Source organism: Salmo trutta, chromosome 9, assembly GCF_901001165.1.
Source record: "Salmo trutta chromosome 9, fSalTru1.1, whole genome shotgun sequence".
NCBI classification, from domain to species: domain Eukaryota; kingdom Metazoa; phylum Chordata; class Actinopteri; order Salmoniformes; family Salmonidae; genus Salmo; species Salmo trutta.
The window spans coordinates 15,916,878-15,932,464 of record NC_042965.1 but is presented as its reverse complement, the minus strand read 5'-3'; the positions used below and the strand labels follow the sequence as shown (position 1 = coordinate 15,932,464).

Here is a 15,587-nt window from a genome sequence, read left to right as displayed (position 1 = left end):
TTGAGAGAGATAGACAGAGAGAGAAAGAAATAACAAAAGTACAAGCAAACACAATTCCTGGCTCTGCAAGTTTGTCATGCTATTTCATTTAGTTCTCTTACTGCTCAGCTCTGTGTTGTGTCGACTGAGACACTGTTCTGGGAAAAAGCATGATTGTTTCTTTGACGTTTCTTTTGAATGTAGATTTACATGGTCATTCACTCTATAATTTGCCCACACACACACACGACCCAACCCCACACACACCCAATCACACACAGACACAGACACAACCACACAACCACACACAGACACAACCACCCACACTTTCATGCTCAGAGATCATTTCACTGGAAAGCAGTGTGACATCTAAGCCATCAGTTGAGTTTCAGCAGGAGAGGACAGGGGGGGGGGGTGTGGAATCGAAGCAAATGACCCAGAAAACAATCTTTTCTTGGTGAATTCCTGGGACGAAAAGATATCAGCATTCTGAGTCATCCTGAGTCTGCCTGTCAGGACCACTCGGTCTTCACGCTTTTCCTCTGCAGTCTCCAAAGAGCAAACGTCACAAAGGAAAACGTCCAGAACCCATTGCTGTCTAGAAACTGCAGAGAGAAAAAAGCCTCACTGTCACAACTTCAAGAGCTTAGGAACAAAAACAATGGGCCAGCTCCCCACAACCTCTCTGAAACAACAGTGCAATAAACAAGTAGAGCAGTAAGACTGGTAACAGTCAGGTGAACGGTTCATCTTAAAGGCTCTGAGTGAATGGCTTGGTGAGCCACACACTGGAACAAAAGTAAACTCTTCAACCTTTCTCACAGTCTGTGAGCAGAGCCACAGTCAGCACAACACCTCTGATACCTGGAGTGACTCTTCTTATAGTCAGCTCCTCTCTCTCCCAAGGAGAAACGCTAGCAGCCGTCTTCGCCCTTTCCCTCCACACAGACAGCAATCTAATTAAGGAACGCTAGATTGAACCCATCCCACCTTCTGATGGCGTTAAATTAGATGTTACAGATTTGGAAAAGCAATCTAACTGTGACGTTGTGTTCTGTCTGCTGGCGATAGAGAATTGTGTAGGGTGTCTCGAGTAAGGGAGGGGTGTGTGAGAGAGAGAGAGAGAGAGAGAGAGAGAGAGAGAAAGAAAGAGTTTGCATTTAAAACTGTATAGTGATGCTACACTACATGTATGTGCATACATAAGGAGAGAAAAGGTTACATGTTGAGGACTTGACATAGGAAAACCAAGGAAAATATATTGAAGTCATCACTGTATTTTAAAGCCATCAATCCAGCTTGGGGACCACCATCAAACACACAAAAAAATGTAATCGGCGTCACTTAATGGGAATTACCCATTTTGCTGCTACAGAAGCCCATTTACGTTACCAACAGCATTCTCATTTCATACCAGTAGTTGTTTTTATGAGGTGACTGCTGTGGCTCCTACTTTTTTCTGTCTTAAGAAAGTCCAGTACACTTTCACGTCTATGTCTTAATATACTTTGGAGGACTTTTTGGGGACCAACAATTGATTCCCATTCAAAATCCTATTTTCCCAAACCCTTAAACCTAAACCAAACCCCTAACCCTAACCCCTAAGACGAAAATATCCTTTTTACAAGTGGACAAGCAAAATGTCCTCACTTCTCTGAATTTGAGTTTGTTTACTATTCTTGTGAGGACTTCTGGTACCCACAAGTATAATAAAATGTGTACGCACACACACACACACACACACACACACACACACACACACACACACACACACACACACACACAGCATCAGATCTTCTTTGAGAGAGCAAGTATCAATATTTATGTACTGGCTGAGTCCATAAATCTTAGTGACTGGTCCAAAAATCAATGCACGCCTGCTACATATTTGAATCTGCTTATGAAGGTCACATTACTCCAGCAGAGGCTGGGAGGACAAGGCATGCAGTAGGCTAAATCACCCAGGATAACTTTTATTTATCCTGCCCCTACATTGGCCCCAGCTCCATTCAACCCACACTGATGCTCTACCACCAATCTAGATGTGTAAAAACCAGCCACAAATAGACTTTACCTAACATGATAGGCCCTCTTGCCATGCTTAAGCAAGACTTTTCAGGGTTGATCCCTGTGTAACACATGTGCATTATACACTGACTGAAACAAAATTCAACAGAACATGTAAAGTGTTGGTCCCATGTTTAATGAGCTGAAATAAAAAAAGATCCCCAAAATTTGACATATGCACACAAAAAGTTTATTTCTGTCAAGTTTTGTGCACAAATTTGTTTACATCCCTGTTAGTGAGCATTTCTCATTTGCCAAGATAATCCATCCACCTGACAAGTGTGGCATATCAAGAAGCTGATTAAACAGCATGATAATTACACAGGTGCACCTTGTCCTGGGACAATAAAAGGCCACTTAAAAAATTTGCAATTTTGTCACAACACAATACCACAGATGTGTCAAGTTTTGAGGGAGCGTGCAATTGGCATGCTGACTGTAGGAATGTCCACCAGAGCTGTTGCCAGAGAATTTAATGTTAATTTCTCTACCGTGTAACCATGCCAGCCCAGGACCTCCACATCCGGTTTCTTCACCTGCGGAATCGTCTGAGGAAGGGGTGGGGTGCTGAGAAGTATTTCTGTCAGTAATCAAGCCCTTTTGTGGTGAAAAACTCATTCTGATTGGCTGGGTACGGCTCCCCAGTGGGTAGGTAAAGTATACTGCTCAAAAAAAGAAAGGGAACACTTAAACAACACAATGTAACTCCAAGTCAATCACACTTCTGTGAAATCAAACTTTCCACTTAGGAAGAAACACTGATTGACAATACATTTCACATGCTGTTGTGCAAATAGAATAGACAACAGTTGGAAATTATAGGCAATTAGCAAGACACCCCCAATAAAGGAGTGGTTCTGCAGGTGGTGACCACAGGCCACTTCTCAGTTCCAATGCTTCCTGGCTGATGTTTTGGTCACTTTTGAATGCTGGCAGTGCTTTCACTCTAGTGGTAGCATGAGACGGAGTCTACAACCCACACAAGTGGCTCAGGTAGTGCAGCTCATCCAGGATGGCACATCAATGCGAGCTGTGGCAAGAAGGTTTGCTGTGTCATCAGCGTAGTGTCCAGAGCATGGAGGCGCTACCAGGAGACAGGCCAGTACATCAGGAGACGTGGAGGAGGCCGTAGGAGGGCAACAACCCAGCAGCAGGACCGCTACCTCCGCCTTTGTGCAAGGAGGAGCAGGAGGAGCACTGCCAGAACCCTGCAAAATGACCTCCAGCAGGCCACAAATGTGCACGTGTCTGCTCAAACTGTCAGAAACAGACTCCATGAGGGTGGTATGAGGGCCCGACATCCACAGTTGGGGGTTGTGCTTACAGCCCAACACCGTGCAGGACGTTTGGCATTTGCCAGAGAACACCAAGATTGGCAAATTCGCCACTGGCGCCCTGTGCTCTTCACAGATGAAAGCAGGTTCACACTGAGCACATGTGACAGACGTGACAGAGTCTGGAGACGCCGTGGAGACCGTTCTGCTGCCTGCAACATCCTCCAGCATGACCGGTTTGGCGGTGGGTCAGTCATGGTGTGGGGTGGCATTTCTTTGGGGGCCGCACAGCCCTCCATGTGTTCGCCAGAGGTAGCCTGACTGCCATTAGGTACCGAGATGAGATCCTCAGACCCCTTGTGAGACCATATGCTGGTGCGGTTGGCCCTGGGTTCCTCCTAATGCAAGACAATGCTAGACCTCATGTGGCTGGAGTGTGTCAGCAGTTCCTGCAAGAGGAAGGCATTGATGCTATGTACTGGCCCGCCCGTTCCCCAGACCTGAATCCAATTGAGCACATCTGGGACATCATGTCTCGCTCCATCCACCAACGCCACGTTGCACCACAGACTGTCCAGGACTTGGCGGATGCTTTAGTCCAGGTCTGGGAGGAGATCCCTCAGGAAACCATCCGCCACCTCATCAGGAGCATGCCCAGGCATTGTAGGGAGGTCATACAGGCACGTGGAGGCCACACACACTACTGAGCCTCATTTTGACTTGTTTTAAGGACATTACATCAAAGTTGGATCAGCCTGTAGTGTGGTTTTCCACTTTAACTTTGAGTGTGACTCCAAATCCAGACCTCCATGGGTTGATAAATTGGATTTCCATTGATTATTTTTGTGTGATTCTGTTGTCAGCACATTCAACTATGTAAAAAAAAAAGTATTTAATAAGATTATTTCATTCATTCAGATCTAGGATGTGTTATTTTAGTGTTCCCTTTATTTTTTTCAGCAGTGTATAATAAGTTTAAAAATCTTTCAAATTGTTGCATGTCACGTTTATATTTTTGTTCAGTATAGATGAGGCAGAGGAGAGGGTGAGTGTTCAGTGGAATGCTATCAGTTAGGCCTACCACGAGGCTAATCTCTCCCTCTCTCCCCAACTCCCTCCCTCTCAGCAGGCTAAACATATTGTAGCGTTTTTGGTGCCGGGTTCTTTGTAAGACAGATTTTACACATACAGCCACACAACACCAGTCCAAGTAAAGGATTAAACCTGTTTATTATTATCAGGCTTTGCAGTTCTTGATATCCAAAACCCAAAACAAACAAAAGTAAACACTTTGCAACCAGTGGATGATCCTCCAAGCTTTGTCTTTGGGAGTTTAATCTTTGTTGAAATCACATTTTATTTTTCACAACCAACTCACGTAACTCCTAGGTCTGGGAAGGCGATACATCTTTGAGGGCAACCTTTTCCAGCAGGAAGTGGCCCGAAAATACTGAAGTCTATATGTTTGTTCCCCCCACAGTGCTTCTTGACTCACCCACTTTTTTAACAGGTTAACATGATACATCTGTTCTGGCTTCCTTCTCCCTGGCTGACGGATGAGGTAGTTCACAGGCCCCATTTTCTATAACACCTCAAAAGGGACCCTGTCATGTGGCCAGGAATTTACATTCAGTTGTGAGTACTAACTCCATAACCCGTTCCCCTGGGGGCGAACTCTCGGGGTTGAGCAGGACGATTATACACTCGACTCTGGGCTTCTTGGGCCTGCTGTAAATGTTCCTTCACAATGGGCATTGCACTGTTTATGCGTTCTCTCATTTCTTCTATGTGTTCTATGACAGTGTTGTGGGGACTGGTCTGTTGTTCCCAGTTCTACTTTGTCACATCTAACAATCCCCTGGGCCTGTGGGAAAACAATAGCTCAAATGCTGAAAAACCAGTGGACGCCTGCTCTCTTATGGTAAACATTTAAAAAATGGCAGCAGCTGATCCCAGTTTCGCCCATCCCGCTCCATGATCTGTCTGAGCATGGATTTCAGGGTTCTATTAAATCTCTTGACTAGGCCATCGGTCTGGGGGTGATATACAGAAGTGTGCAGTTGTTTGATTTGAAGCAATTTACATAAATCTTTCATCACCTTGGACATGAACACCGTACCTTGGTCCATCAGGATTTCTCGGGGTACCTGGGAGAGCATCTGTAGCAGCTCTCTGGCGATGCTCTTGGTGTTAGCACTACGCAGGGGAATGGCCTCGGGATACCTAGTGGCATAATCTACCACAACCAATATATGTTGAAAGCCTTTCGCAGACCGTGGTAATGGTCCAATTAAATCCATAGCAATTCTATCGAATGGCGTGTCTATCACTGGCAACGGGATTATTGGATTTCAGGAAGGGATGAGGTTCTCTGACAGTCAGGACACCCGTGGCAATACCTTACCAAAACTGCATACCTGCATAAAACTGCAACCCCGGCCAGCAGAAACATTGTAACACCTGTTGTGTTTTTTCTCTCCGTATATGTCCTCCCAACAAATGGCTATGGGCCCGGCACAGCACTGTTTGCCGAAACAGGGTTGGAACCAACAGCTGCTCCACTGTGACGTCATTCGACTTCGTGACCTGGTATAAGAGATTATTTATAATGGAAAAATTAGGAAAAGTGAGTACATTAGCAGGACTTATAGATATACCATCTACTACCTTGACATTCTGTCTTGCGTTCTGTAGTGTGGGGTCTTCCAGCTGAGCAGTACCAAACTTTCCCCTATACTGTGTTAACTCAGGAGGAATTTCCAGGCCCCTTGCCCTGCTCTTCCTGTTCCTCTTCTTCCATTTATCCCTTCTGGGTTTCCTGTCTCTTCGTCGTTTCCTTCCCCTTCTTCTCCCAGGAGAACTCGAATGTCGGCTACGGAAGTCGGGCAGGTAAGTACCAATTTGTTAGTTTTCCTTTCATAGGACAGGGAGTTCTCTTTGGTAGCGGTTTCATTTTCTTTTCACTGGAAAATGTAAATGGTACCTGGCATGTCCTATTACTGGCACAGCCATCTTTTGTCCTGTAGTCTTTTCCACAATTCTTGAAAATATGAACAGTCGTGACCCACTTTCACGGGATATGGCAGATTTTCAATCAACCCTACAGTAGGTTACCTTTCTACATCTGCAGTTGGGCACGTTTTTGGTGTCCCTATGTACACAGGTGATGTCCATGTTTGGAGTGGCAGTCCTTCCTCAGCTGGGTTAGTAGTGAAGGCATGATGAGGGAGACCCTGCTCCCGGAGTCTACAAGAGCATCTACTTCTTTCCCTTGGACCTGTACCCGACAGGTGCGGTGGGTGGCGGTGGGCTTGGACATGGGCAGAAATGACATGGCAGTGGTGTAGATTGGAAATGTCAACCTTCATGGGTTCCTCCTTCTTGGGACAGTTCCATGTGGTGTGTCTTATTTCACCACAGCGGTCCGGGCGCCCACGTTCCCCCTCTGCCCTTTGGATTCTTTCTTTCCAAACCTGGGGAGTCTGTAGTTGGGATGTCTTTCTTCCTCCTTCTTTGAGGCCTCCCTTTTCCTGGGTGGTTCTGTCCAGACGGCTGGGTTTAAGCAGTTTGTCAGTTGCTCGACATCTCTCAACGAGGTCCACCACTCCGTCCGCTGTGGTGGGACTGCCCTGGCTGACAACCTTCTTTAGCGTGTAAGGTAAGCCCCGGATGTAGTGGTCAATCACTATTCTTTCCACGATGGCCCCAGTACTGAGGGTCGCAGGCTCCAGACATTTTTTGGCTAGGTGGACCAGGTAAAACATCTGTGACCTGGGTGCCTTCTCGGGTTTATACGTCCAAGTATGGAACCACTGTGCCCTCAAAGAGACAGTGACTCCCAACCGTGCGAATATTTCCTTCTTCAGTGTGTCATAGTCATTGGCTTCTGTTGCTTCCAGATCAGATCACGCCTGTTGTGCTTCCCCACAAAGAAAAGGAGCCAGTATTCCTGCCCACTTTATCTGTGGCCATGCCGCTCATTCTTCCGTGTGTTCAAATGTCTTTAGGAAAGTCTCAACGTCATCATTTGGCATCATTTTCTGCAGATACCGAGTGGCCATCATGGGTAAACCAACGGTCTGTTGAGCAATTTTCACCACAGTGATTTCAGCAGGTAACTTCTGCATGTCCATATTGATCTGCAGTTGACACTCCCTTTGTTCCTTCAATAACAAGCGATTGGTTTCCGCTTGTTACAAAAAATAAAATAAAAATTGGTGAGTGATTATCCTCACTGCCTTGCCCGCATTCTCCACCAATGTAGGGTTTTCGGTACCGGGTTCTTTGTAAGTTGGGTTTTACACATACAGCCACACAACACCAGTCCGAGTAAAGGGTTAAACCTGTTTATTATTATTATCATCATCATCATCATCATCATCATCATCATCATCAGGCTTTGGCCGTGTTCCTGATATATCAATTTGGCTAGAAGTTTCCCCTGAGCTGTCCGTGGTCCTGCCTCTGGGGAATACTTCGCATTGCTGTCCGTGGTCCTGGCAGCCAAAAACAAAGAAACCTCGCAGGTACATATCCACAACACAACCCCTGAAACCGCTACAGTATGTACAGTACAACTCTCCAGCCTCCATAGGGGCTTCTCACTCTTACTCATTGCTCTTCTCTGTGGCACCGTAATAGCCTCGGATGCCATGGCATGAATTCGTCACTGGGCTAACAGGCTTATGAAAGTTAGATGAACGTTATACGATCTTGTTAAAACCAGTTACATTATTAAAAGGGCACATTCATTCTGAGAAGGCAAGAAAGGGAGCCTCCAGCAGATTGGAATTTTAATAACCTCAATACAGTGATTGAGAAACTTAGCAGAGCTTTAACTCTACCACCCAGTTATATGGGCACTGTGGTGACTTTGTCCACTCTCTCTAGAACAAATACACACACACAAGGTAAATAAAAGCCAAAGATTTTTACATGAACCGTTGATACGTCCACTGATTGTACCACATAGATAGTATATGTTTTATCAGATAACTAATGATTCAGGTGTATGGTCATGACAGTGTTGTAGTATTAGCAGGCTGGAATTAACTCAAATGTATTTATAAATCCCTTTTTACATCAGCAGTTGTCACAAAGTGCTAATACAGAAACCCAGCCCTAAAGAGCAAGCAATGCAGATGTAGACGCATGGTGGCTAGGAAAACACCCTAGAAAGGCAGGAACCTGGGAAGAAACCTAGAGAGGAACCAGGCTCTGAGGGGTGGCCAGTCCTCTTCTCGCTGTGCCGGGTTGAGATTATAAGACTACATGGCCATTAAGGCCAGATCGTTCTTCAAGATGTTCAAACGTTCATAGAAGATCAGCAGGGTCAAATAATAATCACAGTGTATGTAGAGGGTGCAACAGTTCAGCACCTCAGGAGTAAATGTCAGTTGGCTTTCACAACCGAACTGAACCTGATCCTGGGGGAGTGTTATCTCAGCATCTTCAATGTAATCTAGTAAAGACTCTTGCACTAGCTGTGTGTGTGTGTGAGCGTGTGTGTACATGTGTGTTTTCTTTATCTGGCTCAACTCCAACCTCTCCTTTTATCTCCCTGTACAGTACAAGTATGGCACACATGTCAACTCCTGCAATGCACTTAACCTGTTACAACACAAGAATGGGCCTTGTTCCAACCAAAGTCATAAAGTACTAGCTAATACTGCCCAGTACAGCACAAAGCATTAATGAATACAAAGACACAGTTCTGAATACAAAGCAGTCAGTATTTTGAACATTCTAGAGTGAAAACAAATGTTGAGAATGTAAAGGTTCTAGAGTCAGTGAGGAGTACTACGGAGTGAATGGTGTGTTTATCTTCAGACTCAGAGCAGCAGCATAGTCCCGGGTCCCAGGTCGGCTGGGTTGGCCGGCTGCTCCAGAGCGTTAATAAGAAGGCTAATTGAATTACGGCAGCGGTGGAGGCCTGTAGTGTGGGCGCCACGCCGCTCTAATTTCATTACTACTCTAGTAAACATGGGCATGGGGAGGCAGCCCCCCAGTACAGCAGCCTGCCCTGCTGCATCACACACACAGTTTTTGTGAGGATTGTGTAGCATCATCACCCTAACCCCATCTGAATATTCCTGTGTGTGTTTGTTCGGGTTCTGATGCCGCAATAAAGAGAGATCAGAGGGAATAAATGCAGAGGAGCGTGGAACAGGAAGAGCAGAAACACACACACCTTCAGGCTGCGTCACTGCTTGAGCAGAGCAGTGGTGTCAGCGCTTTCACCATCCTCTGTTCTCCTATTCTAAAATATATATTCACAACCACTGTATACAACAGGATGCCTTTTAGACAGGAGTCCTCCTTCCTTTGCATTCCTAACTGTTGCTTTATCATGGGGAGTTATTCAGAGGTTGATGATGAACATGATTGTGAGCAGTAGTAGTAGTGTGATTACTGTGAGACTGACATGCTCTTATGCCTCGTTCACAATGCCAGTTGTGACTCAAATCCAATTTGTGGCATATCCGATTCAAATCTTATCCGATTCAAATCAGATCTTTCGAGCCACATTTCCAACCACCTTTGTAGGTGGTTTGAAGTCAGGTACAAATCTGATTCCTGGCCATGCAACGTGTCTCTGAACGGTCAAATCTGATTTATTTATCCTAAAGTGGTTTTTAGACTATTATTTGGTATATCTTGTTGCTTGCCAGCTACTCTGTTGACAGTTTGTCAAGAACATGTAGTAGCTAACTAGCTTGTTAACTGTTTACAAAACAAATTAGTGAATATGCTTGAAAGCTAAACAGCTACCTACCTAGCTAGTTCAGGGTTTCCCAAATGTGGTCCTTTGACCACGTTTTAGTTAGTTTTCTTTGATTAAGGTTTTAGTTAGTTTTTTAAATGAATCTCTCCTAGGTCATCCTGTTTCTTCTTCATCTGTGGATTTTATATAGCAGTTGGCAACCAACTTTAACTTGCATTACCGCCACCAACTGGACTGGAGTGTGTCTTTCAATCACCCATGTGGGTTAGTATGCTCATAAAAAACAATGAGCGCTTGCAGCACGTCAAGCGTCTAAAATAGAAAACCCAATGCCCCCCTTGTTAAAAATATTTTGTGAATACTCTCTTATCTCAGGATATAAAATGAACGTGATGGCAATGGGAAAAACACAAATAATAACTCATGATCTACAGCAGGGGTGTCAACCTCATACCATGGAGGGCTTAGCGTCCGCAAGTTTTATTTTTTACTTTTCAATTAAGACTTAGACAACCAGGTGAGGGGAGTTCCTTAGTAATTAGTGACTTTAATTCCTCAATCAAGTACAAGGGTGGAGCAAAAACCCACAGACACTTGGCCCTCCGTGGAATGAGTTTGACACTTGATCTACAGCAATCCTTTAAGAGGACCACAAAAAAAGATGAAATACACAGGATGCTTAATAAGTGACAAACATGTAAAGATAACTTTCTCCCATTACTCAACAACATGAAAGCATATCTAACTAAATTAAACAATCTCCCCATAAATCTTCCAGGTAGAATAAATCTCTTTAGAATGGCATGGCTCTCAAATGTTTAATATTTATTTTCAGTAATACCAATTACCCCACCAAAGACATTCTTTCATTTGTCTATTTCAAGACATGGCAATGGGTTGGACAATATTAAAGAAGCTATTACTTAAATACTGGAAGTGTCACAGGCGTCGAAAGGATTAGACCAAGGTGCAGCGTGTATAGTGCTCATCTTTAGAATTTTAATGAATGCACTTGAAACAACAAAATAACAAACGCGACCAACAGTTCCGTCAGGTACAATAACTAAACAGAAAATAAACACCCACAAAGCCCAAAGAAAAACAGGCTGCCTAAGTATGGCTTCCAATCAGAGACAACGAAAGACACCTGCCTCTGATTGGAAACCATACTCGGCCACACAAGGAAAATGAAACATAGAAACAGAAAACTAGAACAAATTCCCCTAGAAACAAACCCACCCCAAAACACACAAAACAACCCTCCTGCCACGCCCTGACCATACTACTATGGCAAAATGACCCTTCTCACTGGTCAGGACGTGACAGGAAGTTAAACGTTGGATACTCCAACATTAAGAGAATGGAAGAATCAAATGCTTTATTTAAATATTGAACAAAATCTGGCTACAGACAAACATAACACAATTTGAAATCATATGGGGCAGTCTTACAAGCATTAAAAATAACATTGGGTGTGAATACGGTGGGAACATGTGGGTGTAAGCAAGTGTGATGTCATTCATGTTGGTGGAAATGTATGTAAGTAAATGTCTATTGTTTTTGTCTATGTACCTTTTTGTTTATTGTCAAAAAATGTAATATACACAAGACATCCTTCCTTATCGAGCTAGCATTAAACATGACAGGAATGTTTTGTGGTGGTCACATGTTAATGTTAGCAGACAGCCATGTACATGAAAAGTGATACCTTTGCTAACATGAGTCTGCGGCTTTGCTGATTGTATCTCCATTAGAAGATAACAGAGTTGGAGGCTAATGGGGCTTGCTACAGAAGTACCACACGCTCTGTTAGTTTTTCATTACCACTTCACTCAGTCTTCCATGGGAGCATCCAGTATCAGTAATTACCGATGCCACGACAATCATTTCAGAAACCATAATCTGCAGTTCTCTCACTTCAGGGGACTAACATTCCTCCCCTTGTCTCTTTCCCGTTCCTCCCATCCCATTTCTCTGTTGACTGAGAAATGTAAAACAACAGCTTAATGAAATTCTAGGATGTAAGTTGACTTCAGAAGCACTCGTTTCCTAGCAACTTCCAGGTAGAGGGGGCAGGGGTTTGTGTGACCAGAGCTAGTCTAACCATGTCACCGAAACAGGACAAATCACAGAACAAATGAAGACAACACCTGGCTGGCGGCTAATAGCCTGCTGGACAGCTTTCTCTAGCACTATATCGTGTGGGTAAAAGTCGTGTTTTATAACATTGGCCAAATCTACATTGCTAGTTAGAGGCTCTAGGAGAATGAGGTTTCAACTGAATATTACATGAGTCTAGGGCCGAGAATGTGTTCAAAATAATTCAGTTTGATTCGGCAGTGGGATTAAATAGCTGACAGAAGAATGGTGAAAAGACAGACTATTTCTTTGAAGGCTAAGTATCACATAGCTGAGAATTGAAAAATACAATTTAACACCTTCCTGTCTTTGCAAACAACACACAGAACCCCCGACCTCACACCCTTAGACTGTAGCTGTCAGACTGAAAGCCACAATATCTCATTATATCTCAACACTATTCAAGTTTGTGAATAACCTTGAAAGCTGTTAGACCTTTTCTCTATTTCCATTCAGCACACGCAATTGATGGAATCTTACAAACAGAGAAATCAAACTGATAGTACAAACATCCACTGACAAGAAACGGTTGTACACCAATCTAGCTATCGTTCAAGATTTCAAAGTAACAGTACAGCAAGTTATAAAATCACACACACGTGCACACACGCACACACAGCTAATCCCCATCCCCTCAACACAAGCAGTGCCCTGAAAGCTAATCGATGTAGCTCATTCATATTAAACAACATGAAGACATCAGGGGAAGCCTGGGGAATTACACGCAGTCTCCGCTGTGAAGACACAGCTTGGGATCAGCCTGAGGACAGGAGGATACATTACATGCTTGCCCCCCTCCCCTCCCTCCAATAACCTGTTTAGTCCCAATGCCATTGCCCTGCTGCATACAGGCCAGTAGCATATGGCTAGTGTAATCGGCTACTGCAGCTTCCACTTGTTAGGGCTGGAAACTGTTGGCTAAATAAGGAGAGTGGTAGACTGTGGCTTCCAAACAGATCTTAGCCTTCACTTTCATGAGAATAGTTTTTGCATAGAGGATTTTTATTAGGCTTCAGAGGTTGGGTCTAGAGCCACAACATCTTAAAGCTTTGTCCATCAGCAGCAGTGACATCACCAGTAACTATTCAAACTGTCCCCAATTAATCCGTCAGCCTACTACTCCAAACAGACAAACGAACAGACAGTCAACTTATTTAAATCTTTAGCAGAATTAGCAGTCTAGCTGTAGGAACAATTATTTATGGTTCACAGGTTCACATTCCAGAGCAGGAAACAAAGGGGGAAAATACAGCTTCTGACTGCTATGGGTGACTGCCTTACCTTGCCAAGAAGACAGCAGCCTCTTGCCACTGAAAATAATATCCATCACTACAGCCTCAGACAGATAGAGATAGAGAGGCAATGACTCACCAGCAGTATATGCTGTAGCTTGTGTTGGTTGAAAGCCCCAGGCTTCAGTTTCAGGGCTCTATTGTCCTCTAGAAGATGTAGTCTATCCCCCCGCTGACACTGGGGCGCTACATCTGGGAAGTGGAGGGGCACAACTTCCTTTCTCAACTGTGGAGTAAACATGAGATAAGTTTAAAATTCTGTCATGGTCATCTGAATTATTTCAGCGAGTCATTATCAATGACCTGAAATGGTTTTGACTAGCTGAGGAACGCTCAACTCCATTCTCTTATTTTGAGGGGAAGTTTAATATTAATAACTGGTCGCGCGATTCACTAGCAACAACATTTAGTCACCATCAGTTGATACTTGTAAAAAAAATATATATATATATATAATCTGAAACGGCTTACCTGTACCTTTGTAACTGTGATCCTTCCACAGGGTGTTGAAATTCATCCTTTTAATAAAAACCTTTTTCAAATACTACTGACTTGTACCAATTGAATCTCAGTTTACATACTGTAGAACACAGCTGTCAAACTCATTCCACGGAGGGCAGAGTGTCTGCGGGTTTTCGCTCCTCCCTTGTACTTCATTGATGAATTAAGGTCACTAATTAGTAAGTAACTCCCCACACCTGGTTGTCTAGGGATTAATTAAAAGTTCAAATCAAAAACTTGCAGACACTAGGCCCTCCATGGAAGGAGTTTCCCCCCTGCTGTAGAACATCTCCAGTTGAGCAACAAAATTAGGAAAAAGTCAGTGGTTGTATTCTATACGTTTTTATTAAAAGTATGACTTTCAGAACCCTGTGGAAGGCCCAGAGATGTACAGGACAAACATATGTACAAGTAAATGTTTTCAGAATTGACATTTTTATCGACTGATGGTGATTCAATGTTGTTGGTAGCAAATTGTGCGACCAGTTATCAATACTCACCCCCACCTTAATATAAGAGAACGGGGTTGAGCGTTCCTCAGCTAGGTTATGACCTGCCTATAAGCATCTATTCAACTTACACAAAACGTTGCTAATGTTTAAGGTGTCCAGTCAAAAACGCATCTGTTGACCAATTGGGTAGATAGATAACACCCTAAGAAAACCAATGGTCCAAACCTAATGTCTTTATCATAATCTGATCAAAATGTATTATCGTTTTTACCCTTGTAGGATGGTCAAAATTAGGGTGACTAAATCAATGGAAGCCAGATACATTTTGGGGCCATAAATCAGGAAAATAACATGGCGTCAGATAGGCTGGATGCTGTGTGAGAATTAAAGCTACCGGACAGGCTTACCATTGAACTCGTCATCTTCTCAAATCCGGAGGACATAAAACAATATAGAGGTAAGATACTGTAGATATCGATTTTGAGACATGACATGTAGTATTTTCATATTTTAGTATAGCCTACGCTGTTCATATTCATGCCAAGTTCCTGTTCGTTTTCTAAGATATTACAGTTGAGTGTTGCTGACATATAGCTACACTATTCACCATGTTAGTTTCCCTGTGTCCGCCCAGTGGGTTATAGAGTAACCCAGAACAGGACTAGCAGGTGGTCTGAGTGGAAAAACAACCTGTCTTGCTGCTGATGCTGGGCTAATTATGAGCACTTTTCCCCCTGATGCTCCAGTAAGGCTCCAGTTACAGCATACAAAGGATTGTGTAGACTAGACCACCTGCACATCTGTTGCCTTGAGCAAACATACAGCTCTAAAGAGATCGGACTATACATGCAAACACACACACACACACACAGACAGAAAAACACACACACACACACACATAGACAAGCAAAAGCTCACTAAAAGAGAAATCGTAAGCAATTGTCCATGAAGGCATAATCTACAGAGATGTAGGTCTACTGCAGGCTAAGAAAAAATAATATTTGTTGATCATTGATAATACTAGGTCAAGTCTGTAACATGCTTGTAACGTCATGCAGATATTGTCCATAAAACATAAACTGAAACATACTGTACAATACTGAGCTCAGGGACAGAGATATGAAGGTAGGAAAGCAATCCACAAACACACAGATGGTCC

General features: G+C 43.6%; 1 protein-coding gene across 1 annotated transcript in view; it reads right to left on the bottom strand.

The window, feature by feature from the left end:
• Positions 1–13,696, bottom strand: part of LOC115200039 (RIMS-binding protein 2) — a 114,014-nt gene extending 100,318 nt beyond the window's left edge. The window contains exon 1 of the mRNA XM_029762714.1: positions 13,555–13,696. The gene's annotated coding sequence lies outside the window, so the exon portion shown is untranslated. The remainder of the gene's footprint in view (positions 1–13,554) is intronic.
• Positions 13,697–15,587: the final 1,891 nt, after the last annotated feature.